At 43.2% G+C, this 26,600-nt stretch overlaps 1 protein-coding gene across 1 annotated transcript in view; it reads left to right on the top strand.

The window, feature by feature from the left end:
* The first annotated feature begins 339 nt into the window (after positions 1–339).
* Positions 340–26,600, top strand: part of LOC121277198 (leukemia inhibitory factor receptor-like) — a 206,860-nt gene continuing 180,599 nt past the window's right edge. The window contains exon 1 of the mRNA XM_041186347.1: positions 340–510. The gene's annotated coding sequence lies outside the window, so the exon portion shown is untranslated. The remainder of the gene's footprint in view (positions 511–26,600) is intronic.

The following is a 26,600-nucleotide window of genomic DNA, read 5'->3' as shown; positions in this document are numbered from 1 at the left end:
GGGGTTGAGGGTCTCTCCCTGAGGGGGTTGAGGGTCTCTCCCGCTATTGGAACGCGAGCCCCGCGAGCCTCTCCAGCTCCAACGTTTCCTCGGGGCGCCCGCGAGGAGGAGGCGGGCAGCGGGAAGGCGCGAGACCGCTGGAGCCCCGTGCCCGCGCACACGCACGCGCTCCCTGTCCCTCGGAGCCCGGACTCGCGGCGGCGGCGGCGGCGGCGGCGGCGCGCTTCCCCCAACCAAGGGCCTGACGACTATTGCAAGTCAGAGCGGTAGCGGCAGAGAGAGCGTGAGCGAGCGAGCGAGCGAGCGAGTGAGTGAGCAGCGGGGGGGGGGGAGGGGAGGGGGAGGCAAAGCGGGCGGCACCGGTACCAGCGGAATCTGTCTCCCGGGGACACAACGGCGGCGGCAGCAGCAGCAGGAGGAGGAGAGCGGAGAGCGGGGTCCGGGGGGAGACTCGGTCCTGTCAGAGCGAGTGGATTCTTCCAGATGGAAGCGACCGGCCAGGTCCGCAATGTGAGATCCCAAATCCATCCCCCCCCCCCCCCCCCAACCTCCTCTTATATATTTATCTATATAATCACCCTGACGCGGTCTTTTATTTTTAATTGAAACAAAATCTCCTCCGACTGCATCATCCTCTCGGTTATAAACAAAAAAAAAACACACGATCCGCCTTTTTGACAAGTTTTCTTTCGCCAAAGTTGGATTGAGGCCAGAATCCGTTACCGGCCGGGGGGGGGGGGGGGGGGGGGGGGGTTGGGGGGGGAGGGGGGGGGGGGTGGGGTTGGGGGGGAGGGGGGGGGGGTGGGGTTGGGGGGGAGGGGGGGTGGAGGGAGAGATGCAAAGTTGGGGGGGGGGACATGGGGGGGCGTAGGGGGAGATGGAGGGGGGCACAGATTTTATTTGCAGAGGGAGGAACAGGTTAGGGACAAGAAAAGGTTTAGAATACAAATCTGACCAAAAGTCAGCGATTTGCAGAGGGGTTGGAGGTTTGGGGTTGGGGGTTTGGGGTTAGGGTTGATGGTTAGGGGGTTGGGGGGGTTGGAGGTTTGGGGTTGGGGGTTTGGGGTTAGGGTTGATGGTTAGGGGGTTGGGGGGGTTTGGGGTTAGGGTTGGGGGTTTGGGGTTGGGGTTGGGGGTTGGGGATTTGGGGTTGGGGGTTGGGGTTAGGGGTTGGGGTTAGGGTTGGGGTTAGGGTTGGGGTTCGGGGTTGGAGGTTGGGGGTTGGGGTTGGGGGTTAGGGGGTTTGGGGGTTTGGGGTTGGGGATTTGGGGTTGGGGGTTGGAGGTTGGGGTTAGGGTTGGGGGTTTGGGGGGGGGTGGTGGAAACTTCGGATGTCTTAACTGGAGGGGCGGGCTGTGAGCCTGGACCTAAATGGAGTTTGTTTTTGGGGGAAACAAAATGTTTTAACCGTTGAGTTTTAATAGCATTGCCTGTCCGTGTGCATTTGTGTGTAATCATACAGCGAAGATTGAGGAGGAAGAAGGTGTCCCGAAATGTCAGGAATATTATCTGCTGGTTATTTATAGTCGCGGTGAATATAATTGTGGGACGTGTTCCTGCCTTTGGAATAACTTCCAGAACCGGGATAAAAGCAAAATAACTGCGGATGCTGGAAATCTGAAATGCAAACAAACAATAAAAAATAAATACATTTGCTGGGGAAAAACTCATCAGGTCTGACAGCAGCTGTGGAGAGGAAGACAGGAGTTAACATGTTCCAGTCCCTGTGGCTCTTCATCCGAACTAAAGAAGGTCCTGAACTGGGATCTCTCTTGTCCCATTGAGAATTTGTCTCTTTATTTCTGTCTCCCCACCACACTAACATTTTGCCCTAAGTACTGCACTTGGATTTGTATTTAATGACTTATCTATTCTTTGGTTGAGCCATTAAACTGGGGTTACAACCATGACACTGTTTATTTTCTTTTAAAACAAGAGCAAGGAGTTGTCCTGACCTCCTTAGCCCTGCCAAAAACAAATCTGATTTATTGTGTGGGATCTTGCTGTGTGTGATATGGTTGTCATGTTTACCGACATAACAATAGCCTCGGCACTTCAAAGTAGTTCATTGTATCACACATGTTTATACGTGCAATTGTTAGAAAAATTCAGCAGGTCTGACAGCATCTGCGGAGAGAAAGACAGAGTTAACATTTCGAGTCCGTATAACTCTTCTTCAGAGCTAAAAAGAAGTAAAACTGTGATGAAATATATACTGTTTAAGGAGGGGGGGTGGAGCAGATGAAGCTGGATAGAAGGCCAGCGATAGATGGAGTCAAAGGAGAGACTGACAAAGATGTCATGAACAAAAGGACAAAGGTTAATGGTAGTGGTAAGGGCTGGAGGAGGTGCTGATGGTGGCATTAAGGTAAGGAAGCAGAATGTAATAATAGCAGGACCAGGGTAAGCACTCTGAAAAGAACAACATGAACAATTGACAGATGGCCCCAGCGTGGATGGGGGAGGGGACGGTGGTGGGAAAAAAGATTGAAAGTAAGATAAAAGGTGGGGCTAAACAATGAATGAAAACGAAAATAAAAATAAGTGGATAAAAAATAAAAATGAATATTTAAAAAAGAGGTGAGGATGGAGGAGAGTGTTCATGGTCTGAAGTTGTTGAACTCAATGTTAAGTCTGGAAGGCTGTAAAGTGCCTAATTGGAGTTTTTCCAGCATTTACTGTTTTTGTTTCAGATTTCCAGCATCTGCAGTATTTTGCATTAATGCTAGGCCTAACTTGTCTGTGCTGGTGTTTATGCTCCACATGAGCCTTCTCCCCATTCAGTATTCCTTTTATTGTTTTCTCACTCATACTTCACTGGTTTCCCCTTAAGTGCATCCATACTATTCACCTCAACTACTTCCTGTGGTAGTGAGTTCCGTGCTCTCACCACTCTCTGGGTCAAGAAATTTTTGCTGAAACCCTTATTGGATTTTTAAAAAAACAATCTTTCATGTGATGTGGGCCTTGCTGGCTTCATCAACATTTGTTACCTATCCCTAATTGCCCTTGAGAAGGTGGTGACGAGCCACATTCTTCAACTGCTGTAGTCCATGTGGTGTAGTTACACCCACAATGCTGTTAGTAAGGGAGTTCCAGGATTTTGAACCAGTGAGAGTGAAGGAATGGCGGATTGTGTGTCACTTGGAGGGGAACTTGCAGATGGTGGTGTTCCCATGCATCTGCTTCCCTTGTCATGTAGAGATCACAGGTTTGGAAGGTGCTGTTGAAGGAGGCTTGGTGAATTGCTGCAGTGAATCCTGTATATGATACACACTACTCTGCGTTGGTGGTGGAGGGGGTGAATGTTGCTTGTAGTTCATGGCGTGCCAGTCTAGTGGGCTGCTTTGTTCTGGGTAGTTTTGAGCTTCTTGAGTGCAGTTGGAGCTACACTCATCCAGGCAAGTGGAGAGTCTTTCATTACACTCCTGACTTATGCCTTGTAGATGGTGGACAGGAGCTTTGGGGAGTCAGGAGGTGAATTACTTGCTGCAGAATTCCCAGCTTCTGAACTACTCTTGTAGCCACAGTATTTATATGGCTGGTTCAGCTACGTTCTTGTCATTGGTAACCCCCAGGATGTTGGGAGTGGGGGATTCCGTGATGGTAATGCCATTGAATGTCGAGGGGAGATGATTGGATTCTCTTTTGTTGGAGTTGGTTATTGCCTGGCTGGTGTGTGGCCCGAATGTTACTTACCACTTATCAGCTTGAATGTTGTCCAGGACTTGCTGCATATTAGTGACTTTCTTACAAATGTGACCCCAAGCTTGGACACCCACAAGCAGAAACATCTTCTCTACATCCACCATGTCAAACCTCTTCATTATATTCAAGACCTCTAATTCTGCTCACTTTTAAAAAGGCTGCAATGTCATTTTCTTAATTTTTAAATACATTAACTAAACAGAGAACAATATTTAGGAGCAACCTACTCGCGTTCCTACGAACAATACGTGACAAGGCTGCATAATGATTTTTCACTGCATGTTTATTGGAGAGACAGATTGCATAGATGAAAACGGCCTTAGATTTTTTAACTGTGTCCCCTCTTGTCCCTCCCCGTTGCACCCTCACAAACACCACTACCTGGCAATGCAGGTGGCCAGGGCTTCATTTTGTGGAGGACGTAAATGAGGGAAATGCGAGATAGGTTACTTTTTCCTAATTTACACAGTATTTCAATACATTTGCCTTTTTGTGCGCTGATGTACTACAGAATTTTGGATGGGGCTGGAAAAGTGACAGGATTTTGCTACGTCTGTGTTCCACCCCCAAATAGCACCTCTTTCTGCCAGTGTGCCACAAAACTGCCCTTGCTGGCTCTAGGAATTTTGGGAGTTTAGCTTAGCATTTGAAAATATTTTGTCCTGTATTTACAGAAAAACACCCAGCAGATTCTACACTTCCAAACTTGGATTTAGCCTGGAGAGAGCATTTTGTGCTGTGAATTGCTGGTGGATATAGGCCTGCCATTGATGATGGTAAAGTTAGGAGGAGTTTGTGATGTCTGAATTAAAGAAAGTCTTGCATTTATATCACACTTTTTGAAACCACTGTACCCATCAAAATACTTTACAGTCATTGAAGTACTTTTTGAAGTGTAATCACTATTGTAATGTTGGAAACACGGCAGCCAATTTACACAGAGCAATGTGATAATGGCTAGAGGGATAAATATCGGCCAGGACACCGGGGATAACGCCCTGGCTCCTCTTCGCAGTCATGCTATGGGATCTTTTACATTCATCTGGACAGGCAGATAGAATGTTGGTTTAACATTTCACCTGAAAGATGGCACATCCAACAGTGCAGCACTCCCTTGGTAATACACTGAAGTGCGAGTCTTGATCTTTGTACTCAAACCCTGGAGTGGGACTTGAACCCAGAACATTGTGATTCAGAAGTAAGCCTGCTATCAACTGAACCAAATTTGACATTAGTATTGTTATGAATATCTAGTTCATGGTCCATATTAATATTTTAGAGGTAATGTTTAGTTCTAGGAAGATTATTGTTGTGAAGGTATGGCAACTGAAATGTTGGGCTTTAGAGATTGCGAGAACACCAAAAAGAAAATGACAGTTCAGAAGGTTATCATATTTGTTTAATAAAGTCAGAAGTAATGGAGCCATTAAACAGCAGGCGGGCTTACTTAGCTGCAGATATTGTTAAGGAGGGATAATTGGCTTGGAGGTTAGTTTGAGGATAGACCAGAGAAGGCTATGTCATCATGGAGATGAGTGGAGCTTAAGAAGGTTCTCTGGTTCCAATTGATCTGAGTGTTCAGGGGAAGAAGTTCGATACCGAAAAGGTGCTGCTGTTAGCAGGTTCCAGGCAGTTGGGGCTCAGGGAAGACCTGGGAATTGTTTGGCATAGCGGAGAGTTGCAGTTTGGACTTCGTGTGGTTTGCCACTCATGGAGAAGCCCTGGGAGCTGTTCGGTGTAGTTAGGGCCCAGGAGAAGCCAAAGGGAGCTGAGAAAGCAGCGGAAGGTTGTTGGTTCCATGCTGGAGACAGTTAAGGCTCAGAGAAGCCCTGAGAGCCATTCATAGCAATTCATGCAGCTGAGAGGCTGATGGTCAGAGCTACTGAAGCTAGCGGTCTGTAAAAGAGTTGGAAGTGTGCTGCTAATTAGAGGTAATTAGTGCAGCTATTTTGAATCCTGCGGAACGCAGTCTCAGGAGAGGAGATTGAACCACAGGAGGTGAGCATTTGTTGAGGCAGTCTGAATTGGAGCAGTCTTTGAGGGAATTCAGAGACTAGATCTTTGAAAGTGAAGAACTGAAATCTCTCATGAGGGAGACAGAGTTTTGATGAGATTTTCTGGCTCTGATCACTGACGTCCGGGTTGGTTGCTAAGAAATCCGTGGGATCTGTCTTGGTCGCATCTGTCATTTATTGTGCAGTGTGGTGTGTTTGACCATTGTTTGCCTGTGTGTTCATGTTTATCTCATGTTGGAGCACAAGGTAGATATTGTAGATTGTACTTTGCTGACTTTGTACAGTAAAGTTTACTTTGTTTAAAACCGCAGAACCTTGTGGGTAACTGGGATTTCAAAGTTTGTCTACTTTAAACAAAAAGTTACAGGTTCAGAATCTGATCCCAGTGCTTTGCACATGAATCATATCATACAACAGACAAGTACTTTGGCTGAAGAATAATACACTGCTAATGGTGTACCGGAAAAACACTGAATGGATCTCGTTCTTTTCCATGATTTGGTATTTCTCTTTTGATATTTGCCTGGACTTGATTTCTACCTGTGTGAGGAACTTTTTATTCTGGATTCTAGTTATTGTTGAGTTAAATAACAGTATGCTGAGGTTGAAGATTGGACTAGAAAGAGGAAAAGCCAATACAAAAATTAGAAAATCAGACCAAATTAGGACAGATTTTAGAAAGATGAGCAAACTAGGTGGAATGGAGGGAGATTTTGACACATAGGTTTATGTAATATCAGCGGAATATTTCTTAAAGCAAATTCAAAAGTACAGATTAAGTGTCCTGTCATGTGATATCTGCTCTGGCTCATTGTCTGCTGATGCTTCATCCTGAACTATGTTCTTGGATGCAGATCCCAAGTCTACCTCAGCCAGAATACGAATTGAACCCAAGCTTTGGTGTTATTCTGAACCATATGCTAGCTATCTAGCCAGCTGAGCTATTTAATCGATGCAATGCATAGGTCTTTGAAGGATCTTGAAGTGGAGGTGAATTCTGAAATGGTTTAAAGTAACATGAAATTATGAAAGGCAGCAGACTGATCTATGCAGTTCAGCAAGGCAATATTACTTGTTCCACAAGCCAGAGACCCATGTCACATGACTCCCACTTCTCCTCCAGGTCTTTGACAAAGGATATGTATTCATCACCTGGATTCCAAAGACCACTAAATGTCTCCGCCATTAGCAGTTGAAAGGAAGGTCGTGCAGTCTTCGTCTTAGCAGACGATCCATCACCTCTTGACCAGCCTGGGTTATTAAATGCCAGTGGCCTTTGTGTCGCTCTCTTTGAATTTGGGCTGTGCAGTCCACAGGTGGTCGTTATTGGTCCTCAGAGATAATGAGGTGCGAGCTTTCCCAGGACTGCCAAAAAGCTTCTTTTGTTCGGAGTATGGGGGCAGTGGTGGAGGCGAGGTGGCAGGGGCACAGACAGACAGAGGATTAAAGGTCTCTGTTCAGTTTTAAAATTTTAGAAATAGCAATGGGCTTATCTATAGATATTTTATAAAGATGTGTAGTGAGGTTTTAGTCCCTCACAACATTGAGGTGATATGAAAGAATTTGGACTAAGGATAGGATGAGATAGGTAGAAGCAGAACAAGGGATTGTAGATGCATGATTAAATGTAAGAGATTTAGAACAGAGCAATAGTAACTTTATATTGGGAAGTTGTGGTTCACTTCCAAGGTTAGTGGTTGAAGGAGAAACCCTGTTGGCATTCAAGGTTAAATTGGATAGGGAATGAAGAAGAGGGGTTGAAGTGTTATTAGAATAGGGTTGGCAAATATGATTTGAGTTCTTTGCTTGTGTTGAGGTTAAAATGGACACAGAATGGTTGGGCTAAGTGGCCTTTACTTGTGTTGTAAGAACAATTGAACAGAACTTACTGTAACTGGGGAACAAATGATGCCTACTGTTTGTTAGACTTGTTAGCCCATTTAATTTCCATGCAGGTATTGTAAGTTGTAACAAGTGGGGCATTGAACTGTCAGTCATCAGTTAACTAGTGCATTCTCCATGGTAATGTCTCTACCAATCAGAGTCCACTTGCCTACCAACCAGCACTCTATTCTCATGAAGTATAAATTGTTCACCTGACATCTGGCATTTGAGTGAATTGTTCTAATGAGTGCAAGACAAAAAACTTTGGCAACATGTCTTTTTTCAGCAATACTCAACTCCATTAGCCTTGCACCATGCAACTACTGGCTTGGTGCAAGGTGTGTTCTGAGTTTTGCAAGCACGGGCTGGTTGGGTACAATCTGTACCTTGCCTGTTGCTGAAGGGGCATGCTGTTTGATGCGATCCACTGGTCTTTGGGATGTATGAACATACGAACAAGGAGCAGGAGTAGGCCATTTGGCCCTTTGAGCCTGCTCTGCCATTCAGTAAGATCATGGCTGATCTGATAGTGACCTCAAATTTGCATCCAGCCTACCTCCGATAACCTGTCACCTGCTTGCTTACCAAGAGTTTATCCACCTCTGCTTTAATAATATTCAAAGACTCTGCTTCCACCGCCTTTTCAAGAAGAGAGTTCCTAAGACTCACGACCCTCTGAGAGAAAAAAAATTGTCTCATCTTTGTTTTAAATGGGTGATCCTTTATTTTTAAACAGTGACCCCTAGTTCTAGATTCTCCCACAAGAGGAAACATCCTCTCCACTTCCACCCTGTCAAGACCCCTCAGGATCTTATATGTTTCAATCAAGATACCTCTTACTGTTCTGAATTCCAGAGGATACAAGCCTAGCCTGTCCAACCTTTCCTCATGAGACAACCCACCCATTCCAGGTATTATAGTAAACCTTCTCTGAACTGCTTCCAATGCATTTACACCTTAAATAAGGTGACACAGTACTCCAGATGTGGTCTCACCTAGTGCTCTGTATAACTGAAGCATAACTTCCCTACTTATGTATTCAATTTCCCTTGCAATAAATGATGACATTTGATTAGCTTTCTTAATTTCTTGCTGTACCTGCATACCAGCTTTTTGCGATCCATGCACTAAGATACCCAGATTGCTATGTATCTCAGAGTTCTGCAATCTCACGCCATTCGGATAATCTTTTTTATTCTTCCTGCCAAAATGGACAATTTCACCACATCGTACCTGTTATGGCAGACGGATGGTAAATGCAAAGCTGCCCAAATTCCAGAAGGAAACTTGAAGCAGCTGCCACAACTATTTGCAATTTGTACTTATTTCAAATGTTGGCTTTGAAAAGTAAAAAGGCCACCAAGTCTTATAGATTTCTTACAAAACTAAATTAAACCTTTATTGATAGAAGAAATTATTTTAAGCACATACAGAGATCTGCAAGTTACTACTAAGGTAACTTCTAAATCCCCTAATTAATTTAACTCCCAGTTACACCTCCGTTAAGGCAGCAGTAAAACACACATTCTTAAAGACCCAGGCAAAGTAACACAATACCCTAGAGTATAGTCAAATTCAAAGTGAGTTTTCTTAACTTCAGTTTCTTTAGACAGCAGCTTGAGGCTTAGATGCTGGAGACTTTTCGCACTTGTTAGATCTTAAAATGCCTACTTTCTTACACACAACCTCATCTCCTTTATACAGATCTCCCCTTTGAATGCAAATTCTCATTGTTTCAATATATGTCTTTGGACTTTACCTCTCTAATAATAAAAATCTATCATTGTACCAATTTTACCATTAATCTTTGGGAAAAATGAACACACTGTTTCTCAACTTCTCCTGGCTAGGTGAAACATTTCAACCCTCTTTTGAATTCAAGCTAGCCTATTTATAAGTGCAAACGTTCCCTTTATACTCACATTCTAAAACTTCACCCATGTTTACCTACTTAACATTTGAGACCAATGAGCCTATCTTCTGATGCATCAAAACCTTCAGACCAGCTGCCTTTAATTCAGTTAAGCCACACACACCCTCCCCGCCCTAGACACAGACCCCACTATTGCTCTACTTTGCAATAAATTCCAATAACTTAATGAAAATTATTATATCTTCCTGACAACTCCATTTGCCAGATCTTTGCTCACTCACTTAACCTATCTTGTATCCTCCTTATGTCCTCTTCACAACTTACTTTCCTACCTATCTTTGTGTCATCAGCAAACTTGGCAACCATCCCATCCCTTCATCCAAGCTATTTGTATAAATTGTAAACAGTTGAGGTCCTAGCACTGATCGCTGTGGCATGCCACAAGTTACATCTTGCCAACCTGAAAAGACCCATTTATATGCCTACTCTCTGCTTCCTGTTAGCAAGCCAATCTTCTGTCCATGCCAAAGTGTTACTCCCTATACCATGAGCTTTTATTTTTCACAATAAACTTTGATGTGGCACTTTATCAAATGCCATCCGGAAATCTAAGCACAGTACATCCACCAGTTTATCCACAGCAATTGCTACTTCCTCAAAGAATTTCAATGAGTTTGTTAAACATGATTTCCCTTTCACAAAACCATGTTGACTGGGCCTGATTACCTTGAACTTATCCAAGTGCCCTGCTATTGCTTCTTTAATAATAGCTTCTAACATTTTCCCTATGACGGATGTTAAGCGAGCAGGCCTGTAAGTTCCCTTTGTTGAATAATGGAGTTACATTTGCTATCTTCCAATCTAATTGGACCTTCCCCAAATCTAGGGAGTTTTGGAAATTAAAATCAATGCATCAACTATCTCACTAGCCACTTATTTTAAGTTCTTAGGATGGTGGCCATCAGGACCTGGGTACTTGTCAGCCTGCAGCTCGAACAATTTACTCAGTGCCACTTCTGGTCATTTTGCTTGATTGATAGCTGCATCTGGGAATCTGTGATACTTGTATACTCTATAGTGAAGATGATGCTAAGTACCTGTTCAATTCATCTGCCATTTCCTTGTTTTCAATTATCAATTCTCCAGACTCACTTTCTATAACACAAACACTTTGTTAGCTTGTTTCTTTTTAAAATATTTATAGAAACTCTTACTTTCTGTTGTTATATTTCTGGCTAGCTTTCTCTCATACTCTAATTTTTCCTCCTTATTAATCTTTTAGTCATCCGTTGCTGTTCCTTATATTCTGTTCAATTTTGCTGTTGCTTATCTTCTGTCCAATTCACCTACCTTTGTGCAATCAAATGCTTTTTCTTTAAGGTTGACACTATCTTTAATCTTTCTAGTTCACCACGGATGGTGTGTCCGTCCCTTGGACTTTTTCTTACTTGTTGGAGTATATCTATTCTGTGTCTTCTGAAATACCTGTATCCCCCCTAAATGTTTGCCATTGCATCCCTATTGACCTATCAATGAGAGCTAACCCTGAAAGATGACTGGTTGTGGTAAAACTGGAGGCAAAGGATGTGCCAAGGCCAAGACTCGCTCCTCCAAAACATGTTTCCAGCTTCCTATTGGCCACACCCACCAGCTACTGTGTAAGGGTCACCATGCCGAGCGTGTCGTGGCTGGATACCCAGTCTACTTGGCTGCTGTCCTCAAGTACTTGATAGCCGAGATACTCAAGATAGTTGGCAATGTGGCCCGGGACAACAAGAAGACCTACATCATTCCCCCGTCACCTGCAGCTCACCATCTGCAATGACGAGGAGCTCAACAAGCTGCTGGGAGGGGTCACCATTGCCCGCAGTGGGGTCCTGCCCAATATGCAAGCTGTGCTGCTGCCCAAGAAAACAGGGCACCCCAGCAAGGGTGCCTGAAGGGGCAAGTTCAGAAAAAAACTCTGTTGACCTACCCCTTAACCTAATTTTCCAATTCACTTGAGCCAGCTCTGCTTTTATGCCCTCATAATTGCCCTTATTAGGTTTAAAAACATAGTCTTGGATCCATTCCCGTCTCCCTCAAACTAAATGTACAATGTACAACTCATTGCACAATATGGCATACATACCGAGCATCTCTCCAACACTAAAATTCATATATCACATCGCTGATTCGTGTGAGGCAGAATATCTTTTTGGCTTGACGGCGAGTGCAGGAACAGTGGGACCTGGGCGTGTATGTGCATAAGTCACTGAAGGTGGCAGGACAGGTTGAGAGAGCGGTTAATAAAGCATTTGGTTTCCTAGCAGGGTTATAGAGCACAAGAACCAGGAGGTTATGTTGAACTGGTTCGGCCTCAGCTGCAGCACTGTATCTAGTACTGGACACCATACTTTAGGAAAGATGTGAAGGCATTAGAGAAGGTCCAGAAAAGATGCATGCGAGTGGTTCCAGGGAGGAGGAACTTCAGTTATGAAGATAGATTGGGGTAGTTTTTTGAGGAGGTGACCAGGTGTGTAGATGAGGGTATTGCAGTTGATGTAGTCTAAATGGATTTCAGCAAAGCCTTTGAGAAGGGCCCACATGGGAGACCTATAAAGAAGGCAATGCATGTGGGATACACGATAATTTGATAAGATGGATTCAAAATTGGCTTAGTTGTAGGAGACAGAGGGTGATGACTGAAGGATGCTTTAGTGACTGGAAGCCATTGTCCAGTGGCGTACCACAGGGATCTGTGCTGGGTCCCCTATTATTTGTCATTTAAATAAATGACATAGATGACTATATGGGGGGTAGATTAGTAAGTTTGCGGATGACACAAAGATTGGCCGGGTGGTTAACAGTGAGGTTGAGTGTCTTGGGCTACAGGAAGGTATAGATGGATAGTCAAATGGGCAGATAAGTGGCAGATGGAACTTAACCCTGAAAAGTGTGAGGTGATACACTTTGGAAAGAGTAATTTGACAAGGAAGTAGTCAATGAATGGCATGACACTAGGAAGTTCTGAGGAACAAAGGGTCCTTGGCCTGTGTGTCCATAGATCTCTGAAGGTGGAGGGGCATGTTAGTGGGGTGGTGAAAAAGGCATTTGGGACATTTCCCTTTATCAATTGAAGCATAGACTACAAAAGTAGGGCGGTCATGTTGGACTTATATAGAACCTTGGTGAGGCCACAGCTGGAGTACTGTGTGCAGTTCTGGTGGCCACATTATAGGAAGGATGTGATTGCACTGGAGGGGGTACAGGGGAGATTCACCAGGATGTTGCCGGGGATGAAACATATTAGTTATGAAGAGAGGTTGGATAGACTTGGGTTGTTTTCGTTGGAGCAGAGAAGATTGAGGGGTGACCTGATTGAGGTGTACAAGATTATGAGGGGCATGGACAGGGTGGATAGGGAGCAGCTGTTCCCCTTAGTTGAAGGGTCAGTCACCAGGGGACATAAGTTCAAGGTGAAGGGCAAGAGGTTTAGGGGGGATGTGAGGAGAAACTTTTTTACCCAAAGGGTGGTGACGGTGTGGGAGAGTGGTGTAGGCGGGTTGCCTCACATCCTTTAAAACGTACCTGGATGAGCACTTGGCACGTCATAAGTGCTGGTAAATGGGATTAGGTAGGTAGGTCAGGTGTTTCTCAAGTATCGGCGCAGACTCGATGGGCCGAAGGACCTCTTCTGCACTGTGAGATTCTGTGAAGTTGGGACTGTTTTCCTTGGAGAAGAGAAAGATGAGATATGATTTGATAGAATTGTTCAAAATTTTCATAAGTTTGGACAGAGTAGATAGGGAGAACTGTTCCCAGTCGTGAAAGGATTGTGAATAAGAGTGCACAAATTTAAAGAAATTGGCAAAAGAAGCAAAAACGACATGAGAAACATTTTCATGCAGTGAGTGCCTGAGTGTGTGGTGAATGCAGGGTCAACTAACGAGTTCAAAAGGGAATTAGACTGTTATTTTAGGAAGAAGAATGTACTGGGTTGTGGATAGAAGGTGTGAGAATGGCACTGAATTGCTCAATCAGTGAGCTGGTGCTGATACAATAGGCCTAAAGGCTGTCTGCTGCACTGTAACTGTGAATCTGTGTTTATTCTACTTCCTTTAGATTCCTGATAACAGCAATCATGGTTGGCTATTAACTGCCCTTTGAAATAGCCTAGAAACGGTCACTGTCAGAGAAGCCCATATCTCATGAATATATGGAAAAAAAAATTGTATCGTTCCTCAACCTGCGCTTTTATAATAACATAATGCCAAATTTACATAATGCTGAAGAAATGGAGAAAGTTGGTCTTTTCATCCTGGAAATGGGGTGATCTCAGGAAAAAGAATGGGGGAAAAAAGGTTGAATAGTGTTAATGAAGTTGCAAGAGCCGAAGTGTGGAATTGCCAGTGACACTGACATCCTGGAGAACAAAAGCCAGAAAAAATGTAGGACACGTTAAAACTGGTAAAGGGTAAATTTAGAATTATTATAAGAAGCTCTTCGTCCCTTCTTTATTCACAGGTTTATAACACCTGAAACTCGCAGCCTCCAGTGGAGGTGAAAACCCAGCAATCATTTAAGAAACAATTAAATGCAGCATTGTTGGGGAGGGTGGTAGCATTGAAGAATGGAGTTAAAATGGCCTTCCTCATCCATATTTATTTTGTGCTCTTACTTTGGAAAAATATTAATTGGCAATATTTCACATATGTCACCACTGTTGTGACTGTATTGTCGCAGATGTTGTAGGATGATACTGGAGGTTTGGAAAAGTATGTTCCATAAGCCTGTCATCAAAACGTTCCTGTGAGGTAAACAGCCCCTACTCCACCAACCCCTAAAAGCTCAGTTGGTAAAGGCATTAAGCCATGTTGTTTCCAAGAATGCCTCTAGTTATGCTGACAAAACACCCTTTTTACCCCCAGAAATATACTTTATTCATAAAATTTTTAAAGTGCATTACGTAACAGTTCAAATTTGACATGGCACAAAAGTGCAATACAGTTCTGTTCCATTCAAGACACTGTTACACTCTGAGGTGCCTCATTACAGTTAGTTATATTTGCAATATACATTTCATATCAGATATACAGCCCAAGATGTTGAAACAGGTTAAAAGCAAAATACTGCGGATGCTGGAAATCTGAAACAAAAACAGAAAATGCTGGAAAAACTCAGCAGGTCTAACAGCAGCTATGGAGAGAAAAACAGAGTTAACGTTTTGAGTCCGTATGACTCTGACGCAGTGCCAGTCTGCAATCACAGAATGGTTATAGCACAGAAGGAGGACTTTTGGCTCATCGCTTCTATGCTGGCTCTCTGAAGGAGCAATTCATCTAGTACCATTCCCTTGCCTTCTCCCTGCAGCCCTGCACACTCTTCCTTTTCAGATAATAACGCAACTCTTGAATGCCTTGATTGAACAGGTCTCCTCCAAACTGTCAGGCAGTCCATTCCAGATCCTAACCACTTACTATGTGAAAAACCGTTTTCTCATGTTGCCGTTGCTTCTTTTTCCAGTTACCTTAAACCTGTGCCGTCTGGTTTTTGATCTTTCAAACAATGGGAAGAGTTTCTTCCTATCTAATCTGTCCAGACCCCTCAACCTTCTCCAAGGAAAGCAGTCCCAACTTTTCTAATCTATCTACGTTACTCAAGTTCCTCACCCCTAGAACCATTCTCGTAAATCTTATCTGCACTCTTTCTAATGTCTTCACATCCTTCCTAAAGTGTTGTGGCCAGAACTGGCCATAACTCTCCAGCTGAGGCTGAACCAATGTTATGTAAAGTTTAACAAACTCCCTTGTTTTTGCCTCTATGCCCCTATTAATAAAGCACTTGGTTGTGGACAGCTCCTTGCACTGGAAGACCATCAGGTTTTGCACAGACCAAAGAATGTCTTTCACTGAGTTGATGGTTCTTCAGCAGTAGTTGATGTTTGACTTGGGAACAGCCCATAGAGCACACAGCCCGGTGTTACGAAGCTGCTCGGGATGAACCTTGACAAAAACTACTGCATTTCTTTCCTGATATTTTTTTGCAAAGGCACATTCCAGAAGGAGAGGGGTGACAGTCTTGACCCCACTGACCACAGATGTTTGTATTGGCTCCTGTCTCCCCATCTGCCAGTAGTCTAAATTCCCCATCCGCCAGTACAGGCCAGCAATGCGGTATACACACCAAGAATAAAATGCAGTCAGAATTGCAATTACCGGCATGATTTCTGAACTACTATTACGTGCAGCCAACATTTCACATGTCCAGTGGATGCAGTTCTGTAATAGGACCAATTTACAGCACTGGAGGGGAAGCCATTTATCCCATCTGTGCTAAAACTAATCCCAGTGCCTTGTATCTTCCTCTACTTATCAACTTATCCCTTAGAAAGCATAGTGATCTCTCCAATAAACATACAGTGAGATGCCATTATGGAGCATTATCACTTAATGCTAATAGCATCAGACAGGCCACTTCTAAGTATAGTTTCTCTGATTCATCAATTTCTTTAAAAAGTCAGATTTTTGGCTTCTGTGCACTGCTAGAATCATATTTTTCAAAACATATGTTTCTTTAAAATATGTAAAGACATTGCATTATCTGGATACATGGATGCTGATCTGGAGTTTTTTTTAAAAAAGATCAATAGTTCACCTTGGAACTGTCAACAAGCACGCCTTTTCCAAGAAATCACCCTCACCAGCATAGTACTGCTTGTTTTGAACTGCAGTCAGTTTAATTCATGGAGAAAGAACTTGTAAAGGCATAGGCTAGTGATTTACTGGAAATCACATAACAGAGTCAAGCTTTAAGTTTTGAACCTGTTGGTTTTGAAGTCAGGCTTTTGGGGAATAAGCCAGGAAGGAAGGCTGCCCTAACTGGTGTTCTGCTTGTCTTGCCTGAAATGCCGTTTGTTTTTCCACCTGTAGTTGGAAAATGCTCATCTGAGTATACCTTGTCTGCATTTGGAAACCTGCAAAGCTGAGACAAGAAGAAATGATCCAGCTCTATATTCTGCTCCATGCCAAAGCTCCGTTGGTGAGAACTTTTGGACATCTACTGGGACCATCGGCCTGTATTCACACGAGGGAGCTCCAAATTGACAGTGTCGACATCCTGGGAACTTTATCCTTTATTTGAAAAGCCTATCCTCCAAAGCCCATCTCTGCAGAGACCTTATCTGTTTTTATTCATTCATATGATGTGGGCTTCGCTGGCTGGGCCAGCATTTATTGCCCATCCCTAGTTGCCCTTGGTGGTAAGCTGCCTTCTTAAAACGCTGCAGTCCATGTGGCATAGGTACACCCATAGTGCTGTTAGGAAGGGAGTTTCAGATTTTGACCCAGCCATGGTGAAGGAACAGCGATATATTTCAAAGTCAGGATGGTGAGTGACTTGGAGGGGAGCTTCCAGGTGGTGGTGGTCCCATTTGTCTGCGGCCCTTGTCCTTCTAGATGGTAGTGGTATGGAAGCTGCTGTCTAAGGAGCGTTGTGAATTCCTGCAGTGCATCTTGTAGATGGTACACACTGCTGCTACTGTGCATTGGTGGTGGAGGGAGTGAATGTTTGTGGAAGGGGTGCCAATCAAGGGAGCTGCTTTTTCCTGGACGGTGTCAAGCTTCTTGAGTGTTGTGGGAGCTGCACTCATTCGGGCAAGTGGAGAGTACCCCATCACACGCCTGACTTGTGTTTTGTTAATGGTGGACAGGCTTTGGGAAGTCAGAAGGTGTTACTAGTCGCATGATTCCTAGCCTCTGACCTGCTCTTGTAGCCACATTAGTTATATGGCTCATCCAGATCAGCTTCTGATCAGTGGTAAGCCCAGGACATTGATAGTTGGGGATTTAGCGATGATAATGCCATTGAACTTCAAAGGCTGATGGTTAGGTTCTCTTCTTGGAGATGGTCCTTGCTTGACACTTGTCAAGCCTGGATATTGTCCAGGTCTTGTTGCATTTGGACATGGACTGCTTCAATATCTGAGGGGTCACGAATAGTGCTGAACATCTCCACTTCTGACCTCATGATGGAAGGAAGGTCATTGATGAAGCAGCTGAAGATGGTTGGGCCTAGGATACAGGAGCCTCTGAGGAGCTGCTGCAGCAATGTCCTGCAGCTGAGATGACAGACCTGCAACAAGCACAACCATCTACCTAATGTGCTAGGTATGACTCCAACCAGTGGACAGTTTTCCCCCAGTTCCCATTGACTCCAGCTTTGCTAGGGTTCCTTGGTGCCACACTGGGTCAAATGCGGCCTTGATGTCAACGGCAGTCACTCTCATCTCATCTTGGGAGTTCAGCTTGAGCTTAACTTCACATTTTGGGAACAGGCTTACAAATACAAAAGCCTGCAGTATTTGAATTAGTGCCAATTATTGTCAAAAACCTTTTAAAATAAAAATTCCCTTTTGAGAACTTTATCAAGAACCAAACCTCAAAATTTTAAACTTTGTAAGAACTGTAATTTACACTATCAAAATTAAAACAACCTCTTTTTCACGTGTAATGATTTGTATCCAGATTAGATTTATCAACACATTCTTTATCTTTGGATAGCATCTTCATTATTCAAAAGTAACCTGTTAAATTACACCGCACTTTACATCTCAAGATTGTCCCAAATTCAAATTACAGCGCTGTTGGAATGCAGATTTCCTTTAATATTTAATTCATCTCTTCAAAAGAAACCCCTTTTTATCCATTGGAACCACTTAGACTGTACGTTTATGTCTTTTGCTTTTCCTAGAATCCTTCTGAATTTCAAGTAATTTTTTTTCCCTCAGAATTTTAGAATACCAACTAGTATGTATTAATCTCAATCATCCTGGAAGCTGGTGATGAAGCTACTCGTCTGCAAGGGGGTGGTACAAGGGTTGGTTTATCTCAAACAAAGGCAAGCCCTTCAAATTTCGATTTTTGCCAGAAATCTCAACTCAAACCTTATAGTCAAAACTTTGGAATGTTTGAGTACACTTTTCCTTTAATCTAATATGGGGCTTTCTACTCTAAAGTGCTCAACTACACACACACAACACAATTCAGGGAAGAAAACCCATTAAAGCTCACATACAAATGCTTCCTTGCACACAAACAAACACATATATAACGGTATGTATTTATATTCCTATAATATTTAATTTAACCCTAAATGAAGTTTTAAGTAGCAGTGGGGGGGAAATAAAGGGATCTTGGAGGCTCCACCTATAGGGACAATCAAACTGACTGAAGTTTACATTTTCTCTGCTGCTGCCTGTCACTGCTCACTAACGCCCCTAGGGGTACCCCCCTTCTCTCTCTCTGTCCTCAGCACAACAGCTCTTGAAAATTAAGATCAATTCCTTGCTTTTAAATTACAAAAATTCACTAGGGGATGTTTCAGGTCCTCTGCCGCTGTAACCGGCGCAACTCGTCCGAGATATTTCTGTTTAGTTTGTTGCAGACACAGACTCAAAATGAGTATTGTAGCTTTGTCAGTTTTATCGTTAGTCTGAGCTTCCACCACTTCTTAGAGCATGACAGTGGGTTGCTCGGCTGCCACCCTTGTTGTTTCATTTTGCTGATCAGCTTTTATGCTTCCTGGCGAGGTGAAGGGACATGGTTCCTTCACCTCCCCATTCCGCAATGAGTTGGAGTTCATCCTTCTCAGTCATACTCACATTCACAACTTAAACAGGAACCCACAGTTCTCCTGAGACACATCGTCTCCAAAAACAGGGACCCACAGTTCCCGCGAGACACACCGTCTCCAAAAACAGGGACCCACAGTTCCTCCAAGACACACCATCTCCAAAAACAGGGACCCACAGTTTCCCCGAGACACACCGTCTCCAAAAACAGGGACCCACAGTTCCCCTGAGACACACCATTTCCACGAGGCTCACTCGCTCCAACTGTCCACCTGAATCTCCCTGGCCGAAACATTCGGATCTGCCCTATTAAACCTCCATTTTATCTGATGTGAACAACTGGAGAGTTTCTTTCAAAAAAAAAATACTCACCAGATCATTGTTCCGTCTTCACAGAGGCCCGGGCGAATCCTGCCGACTACGCCAATTGAAGAGGGTATTCCCTCCTAAACGACAACTACCACATAGGCCTGTTGTAGAGGAGAAATTACAATCCCCGATCACACAGTGACCACAGAGAGTCAAACTTCCTTTCACCGCTTTTATTCAAGCATATGTAAAGGAGCTGCAATCGTTCCTAGTTATGACCCAGCTCCCAGATTGATTACATTTCATTATTTTTGTACTTTTTCTTATCATAACACATTTGAGTACATTTGAATACATCCAATTGGTAACCGATGCACAGGTACCATGTTAAAACTATCCTGTTGAGTACATAAACATGTGATTTTGCTAACCAATTATTTTAAAGGGTGTATACATAATTATATTACCCAATCATACCTAAGCCCTAAACCATCTGCCCCTTCCCTATGTGAGAGGGGAGTCCACTATTTTATGCCCTCCTTGTGTCTTCAGCCTGACTCTCAAGGCTGTGCAATGTTTATCTGGTAATCGCCATGTCTGCCTGGAGATTCTAAGTATTCTTCAGTAAATTCTTACAGTGTTCTCTTTAGCACTTTTAATATTCCCCTAACACCATGCTCAGTACTTCCTCCAAGTGGTGTTGAACATGGGCGTTTCAGAGTCCTTGCTGTGGGTCTGAAGTCACATGCAGGTAATTCCAGATTTTTACTGAATTCAAATTCCACCACCTGCCATGGTGGGATTCGAACCCGGATCCCCAGAGTATTACCCTGGGTCTCTGGATTACTAGTCCAGCAACAATACCACTGGGCCGTCATCTCTCCTGTTTGTTCTTTTTTAGTGTGTTTAACCAAGGAGCCTGGTTAAATTCTCTTATTATGCATAACAGTAGTGAAGGTAAACAATTGGCCATTTTGGTGAGTGAACTGAACATTAATTTAAATGTTGCAACCTGTGGAGTAGTGTGGCTACGTTAACTGCACGCTCCTCCCATCCCGATTGTAACAACACTTTTGCAGATTTGGGGTTCTCTAAATTATGAGAAGGATTGACATTGAAGGTGTAGAAGTGTTCCACCTGTGGGTGTCCAAAGCTTGGGTCATAATTCTGTGATAATTATAAGATAGTCATTAATAAATCTAATGGGGAATTCGGGAGAAACTTCTTCAACCAAAGAGTGGTGAGAATGTGGAACTCACTACCATGTGAAGTAATTCAGGCGAAAAGCATGGATTCATTTTAGGGGAAGCTGGATAAATGCATGAGGGAGAAGGGACTGCTGATGGGGTTGATGAAGTAGAATGGGAGAAGTCTTGTGTGGCGCATAAACACCAGCAAAAATCAGTTGTGCCAAATGGCCTGTTTCTGTGCTTTACATTACATAGAATCATATAGAATTTATGCCCTAGTGCATAAACTTTTACTTTGTAAGGGGAAAAACTGCTGTTCTGTACTGCAATTTCTGAGTTCTATGCAATTAATTTGTCTGAACCTTCCCATTATACTGGCACTTTCCCTTCAATATTTAAAAATATCATGTGTGCAGCATATTATGATACATGGAAGATTCCATGTTCTTTCTCTCGTGTCTGATTTTGCTGATCTAAGCCAAGACAAAAGCGAAGGTGCTGTAACTAGCCTCTGGATCAATGTATTAATAATGAACCCATTGTTTTCATCAGAATATGTTGGTGCTGGTTTAAATGGTGTTGGCATGTAGCCAGAACATTGAGCTTTGCTCCAGAAATTGCAATAAATCAGCTTTGTTTTGAGTAAAATGTGATGTGGTCACTATCTTTAAAAATGCGTTTTGAGGATGACAAAGCAGTATTAATTGTTCATCCCTGGTTACTGATATCATTTTAAGAGGACAGGAGCCATTTTTAAAAATTAGTTCATGGGACATCAGCATTGCTGGCTAGGCCAGCATTTATTGCCCATCCCTAATTGTTCTTAATGTGAGTTGCACAGTGGTGAGCTGCCTTCTTGAACTGGTGCACATCCTGTGGTATAGATACGCCCACAGTGCTGTTAGGGAGGGAGTTTCAGGATTTTGACCCAGCGACAGTGAAGGATTCGCGATATATTTCCAAGTCAGGAAGATGAGTGGCTTGGAGGGGAACTTCTAGGTGGTGGTGTTCCCACGTGTCTGCTGCCCTTGTCCTTCTGGTAGCAGCTGTGGGTTTGGAAGGTGCTGTCTGAGGAGCCTTGGTGAAGGTACTGTCTGAGGAGCCTTGTTGAGTTCCTGCAGTGCATCTTGTAGTCGGTTCACACTGCCGCCACTGTGCGTTGGTGGAGTGAATGTTTGTGGATGGGGTGCCAATCAGGTGGGCTGATTTGTTGTGGATGGTATCAAGCTTCTTGAGTTTTTTGGAGCTACACTCATCCAGACAAGCAGAGAGTATTCCATCACACTCCTGACTTGTGTCTTGTAGATGGTCGACAGGCTTTGGACAGTCAGGAGTTGTTACTTGCAGCAGGATCCCTAGCCTCTGACCTGCTTTTGTAGCCACAGTATTTATATGGCTAGTCCAGTTCAGTTTCTGTTCCATGGTAACCCTCCAGAATGTTGATAGTGGGGATTCAGTGATGGTAATGCCATTGAATGTAGGTCATAGGTCATATGTATGGGGGAGACGGCATAGTGGTAATGAAATTGGACTAGTAATCCAGAGGCCCAGGCCAAAGCCCTGGGCGCACAGGTTCAAATCCCACCAGTAATAGTGCAATTAAAGTTCAATTAATAAACCTGGAATATAAAGCTGGTCTACGTAATTTTGACCATGAAACTATCATCGATTTCAAAAAAACCTGTCTGGTTCACTATGCTTTTAGGGAAGTAGATCATCTGTCCTTACCTGGTCTTGTCTCCATGTGACTCCAGACCCACTGCAATGTGGTTAACTCATAACTGCCCTCTGAAATGATACTAGCAAGCCACTCTGTTCAAGGGCAATAAAGATGGGCAACAAGTGCTGGCCTTGCCAATGATACACCACCACAAACTGAAAGATTAAAGGCAGGGGTGATAGGTTGATTCCCTGGAGGGCATTAAGGAACCAGTTGGCTTTGTGCAGATGCCAACCCTCAAAATATCATGCACTGAATCCTCTTTCAGAATTTGTCATGGTAAGATTTGAATTCTAGCTCCAGTACCATAACCACTAAAGTACCTTAATATGTGGTCAGAATTGTCAGTTTTCTCCTGCGCATCCACATTTCCCCAGAAACACTAATTATCTGATAAATCCAATTACTTCCAGGCCTACACAATTGGGCATGAGAGCATTTCCAAGGTATTGAGAGGCTTTGACGGTTTCAGTGAATGTTCGGCAGTAGCTTCCAATCACCCCTCCCTCATCACAAAGACTGGATGCAGTTCATATCATATTTGAAACTATAAATGCAAAGCTAGAGTGGTTTATCTACATTTTGTGAACTTAAATTAAATTAGTCATTTACTGCTTGTGCACCATTTTAGTTAATTGTGTTGAATAATTTATATTGTGATGCCAATAAAATAGTAACAGTTGAAAGGATTATTGAGTTCGAATGATCATTTTACAATTGTACTGTTAACATGATTCAGTGCGGGTTATAATTAGGATATCAACTTGCAGTTCTAAAACAAAATTACTGGGAAATCACATATTTCTAAGGGACTTTTATAATTTAAAAAAACACTTCTATTGGAGAGGAATTGATATTTTTTCACGTCCAACTTCCTTCCCTGCTGACCAGAAAGTGTGGGGTACAGTTTTAGATAAGGGGAGATCTCCCGTGCCCACTTTCCAAGTACGAGACCAGACAGTGGGTGTTGGTGAGCTATTTCACCATGTAACGCATCACAGTCAAACCTTGACATTCATAAATTTGAAATTTCCAGCAGGGGTCCCTGGCCTAGGACTGGATTGCAGTAAGTATCGGGAGCTATGGCGGAATCTTTTCTCTCCACTCCATCTCCATAATCCAGTACAGCTAAGGCCAGTTGTTAATCCAGCTGCTACCTTGCCTGGGATCAGCTAACTCCGTAATTAACTGGGGCTGAAACCAGGAGCCTTATGGGTTGAAAACATTACATTTGGTTTTTAAATCTTCATAAAGTTACAGCAAAATATCAATAATTTAGGTTAGATTATTTTCGCTAAATTATTCTTATATTTTCATTTCAGAATTTTCAGAAAATAATTATGTACGTCTTAAATGTCAGTGCTGATGATGAATGGGAAACCAGGGGTTTCCTGCAGGTGTGATACTGATTAATTTTTTGCTCTGAGGGTTGCTAATTGGTTGAATTCTCTTCCCCAGGGAAGTGTGGAGGCTGGGTGATTGAATGTATTCAAGGCTGAGTTAGATTCTTGATCGACAAGGGTGCCAAAGGCTATAGGGGTAGACAGGAAAGTAGAATTGAGGCCGCTCAGCCATGATCTTATCAAATGGCAGAGCAGGCTCGAGGGGCCAATTGCCCTACTCCTTCTAATTCTTATGTTCTTGTATGGCTACAGGAAGGAAGGAACTTGCGTTCCTATCGCACTTTGGTTACTTCATGAGATTTCAAGGAGTTATTTTTTGAAGTATTTTCTGCTCATTCTTGGGATCTGAGCTTCACTGGTAAAGCCAGCATTTATTGCCCATCCCCTAATTGCCGTTGAGAAGGTGATGCTGAGCCACTTTCTTGAATCGCTGCAGTCCACATGGTGCAGATGCACCCACAGTGCATTTTTTGTAGAAGTAACTAAAATTTATATTGTCCAAAATGAGGGTATAAACTCATTTAGAAACTTTTCAAATTATACTTTTCACAATAGCATTTGAGTATCACTGAAAAAAGAGACATGTTGAAGCTTTTTGTTTTGCACTCATCAGGATACTTCGCAAGAATACCAATGTAAAGGGAAAACAACAATTTATACTGTTTGAGAAGAGAGCGCTGATCAGTTGGCAAGTGGACTCTGGCGGAGGCATTGCCATGGAGAATGCACCGATGACGGTGGCTGACACTATAAACTCACTTAAGCAGAAGTGGTTTCGCAACGCAATTAGTGATGCCACTAAACATGTAATAAATCTCTCTGACCGTGTAGTCTCAGAAAGCAGGAGTTTGTCCTTGCTCATAGTTTAATTTTGGTGAGCCTTCATCCCAGATCAAACGGGAAGTTGTATTTGCTGAGTTCAAACTCCTCTACTCCCAACTATCCCACCACAAACCAGCGTCCACTGAAGATGCTGAATTCTTGAAAGCTCACTGAGCTGATCTGGCGCACGCATATTGAGGGATTTCAAGTGACCTGTCTGACTTTCACATGCAACACAAGGTGCCTTACAGCGTTGCGAGGCCTTAAGACCAATGTGGAAATACACGGCAGTAAACTTGACAAAGGGACGGGACTAGTCATCCTTAACAAGCGTGACTATATCAACAAAATACACACCATTCTTAACGATGGATCCAAATTCATATCCATCAGATCTGTTGCTCAATATGACCGGACGGCCTTGCTTGAAAGTAAGCTTAAAAAACGTTTGCTGCACTTGTTGTAAGTGTGATGAGCTGCCGTGTGATCTATATGACAGGGTTCGTCCTCATGGCTTGCCGTGTCTGCATATGTATGGGCTGCCCATGACACACAAAAGTGATGTCCCTTTGTGCCCTATCTTATCTATGACCGGCTCTGCACAATGTGAATTGGCCAAATGGTTGGGCCAATTGTTACAACCAGTTTTGAGAAAGTTTTCCACATACAAGTGAAGGATTCCTTCACTCTTGCAAAGGCCATACAGGGCTTGCATATCGATAGCAGCATTGTGTCCATGCAAAATGTGTTTTTGATGGAATGACATCTGACCACCTATCTCTTGCATGTTTCCGATATGTAGATGATACGTTCCCTGTATTTAATTCAGCAGCTGCAAGTGATAATTTCCTTACATGTCTTAATGAGCTCCATCCTGTGCTAAAATTCATCTTTGAAATGGAGCAGTCAAATGAACTCCCCTTCCTTGACGTACTAGTTAAGGGAAATCTGCCAGGGAGTTCTCTGCCACAGCCTACCGCAAGCCGACCTTCACTGCTCACCATACACGTTGGGATTCTTACAGTTCCAAGTACTATAAGATTGGGCTTATCAGCAGTCATGTAAATAGGACCCAGGAAATTTGCTCATCATGCAAGCTTGATGCTGAAATAGGGCGCATCGAAGGCATCCTGCGGGATATTGGCTACCCTGATCAGATCATTTTACGCTTTATATCACACAAACTCATGAACGTGTCTAAGGCTGTCACTTTCAGCCATGAAAATTGCCCAGTTATTTGCCACTAACAGGATGCTGCCATCAGGCCAAAAAGATATTCTGTCTCTCACACTAATGATTAATGTGGTGTATGAGTTTCATTGCCAGTCTGATGCTAGGTATGTAGGCCATAGGTCTTAGGACTGGCAGATCGTATCAAACAGCATGTCCCAGCCCGTGCTTGCAAAACTCAAACACAGTGTCCAAGATGAGATATAATTCCACGATTGGGCAACATTTGCTGAATAATCCTCGGTGTGTTAAGAATTACGCTGACAACCAGTCGGGTTTGCAGTGTGGCACATTTTGCGTGTACTAGAAGCCACATACACTAATAAACAGGGCTCTTTTTTCCAGGCAGAAAGAACATGTACACACATTGCGCCTGTTTCAGCTAAACAAAAAAAGTGATAGCCATTTGCTGACTCATTGCTCAGAGCAATGCCCTGACCAATCAGGGCCAAGCTGCCTGCTTTAAATTTCAAACAATGCTTGGCATTTAATTGTCAGTAACCATCGCTGGTGCCTTCTCCATCGAAACACCTCTACCAATCAGAGTCACTTTGCCAACCAATCGGCACTCTTTTCATACACTATAAATTGTTTTCCCCTTTTATGGGTATTCTTGTAAGTGTCCTGATAAGTGCATGACAAAAAGCTTCAACATGTCTCTTTTTTTAGCAATACTCAAGTCCTGTACTCCAAACATCAATAACGTTTGTAAATATTGATCAATTTATATTTTTGTTAATTGAATTATACCTTAAAGTTTTCACTCGAAGATCTTGGCCTGTTCCAGAAGCCTTGCCTAGGAGTTGATATCTTTGCCCAAATCTAGAGAAAGAGTT

Source organism: Carcharodon carcharias, chromosome 4, assembly GCF_017639515.1.
Source record: "Carcharodon carcharias isolate sCarCar2 chromosome 4, sCarCar2.pri, whole genome shotgun sequence".
Lineage (NCBI taxonomy): Eukaryota > Metazoa > Chordata > Chondrichthyes > Lamniformes > Lamnidae > Carcharodon > Carcharodon carcharias.
This window is presented reverse-complemented; position numbering and strand designations above follow the sequence as displayed.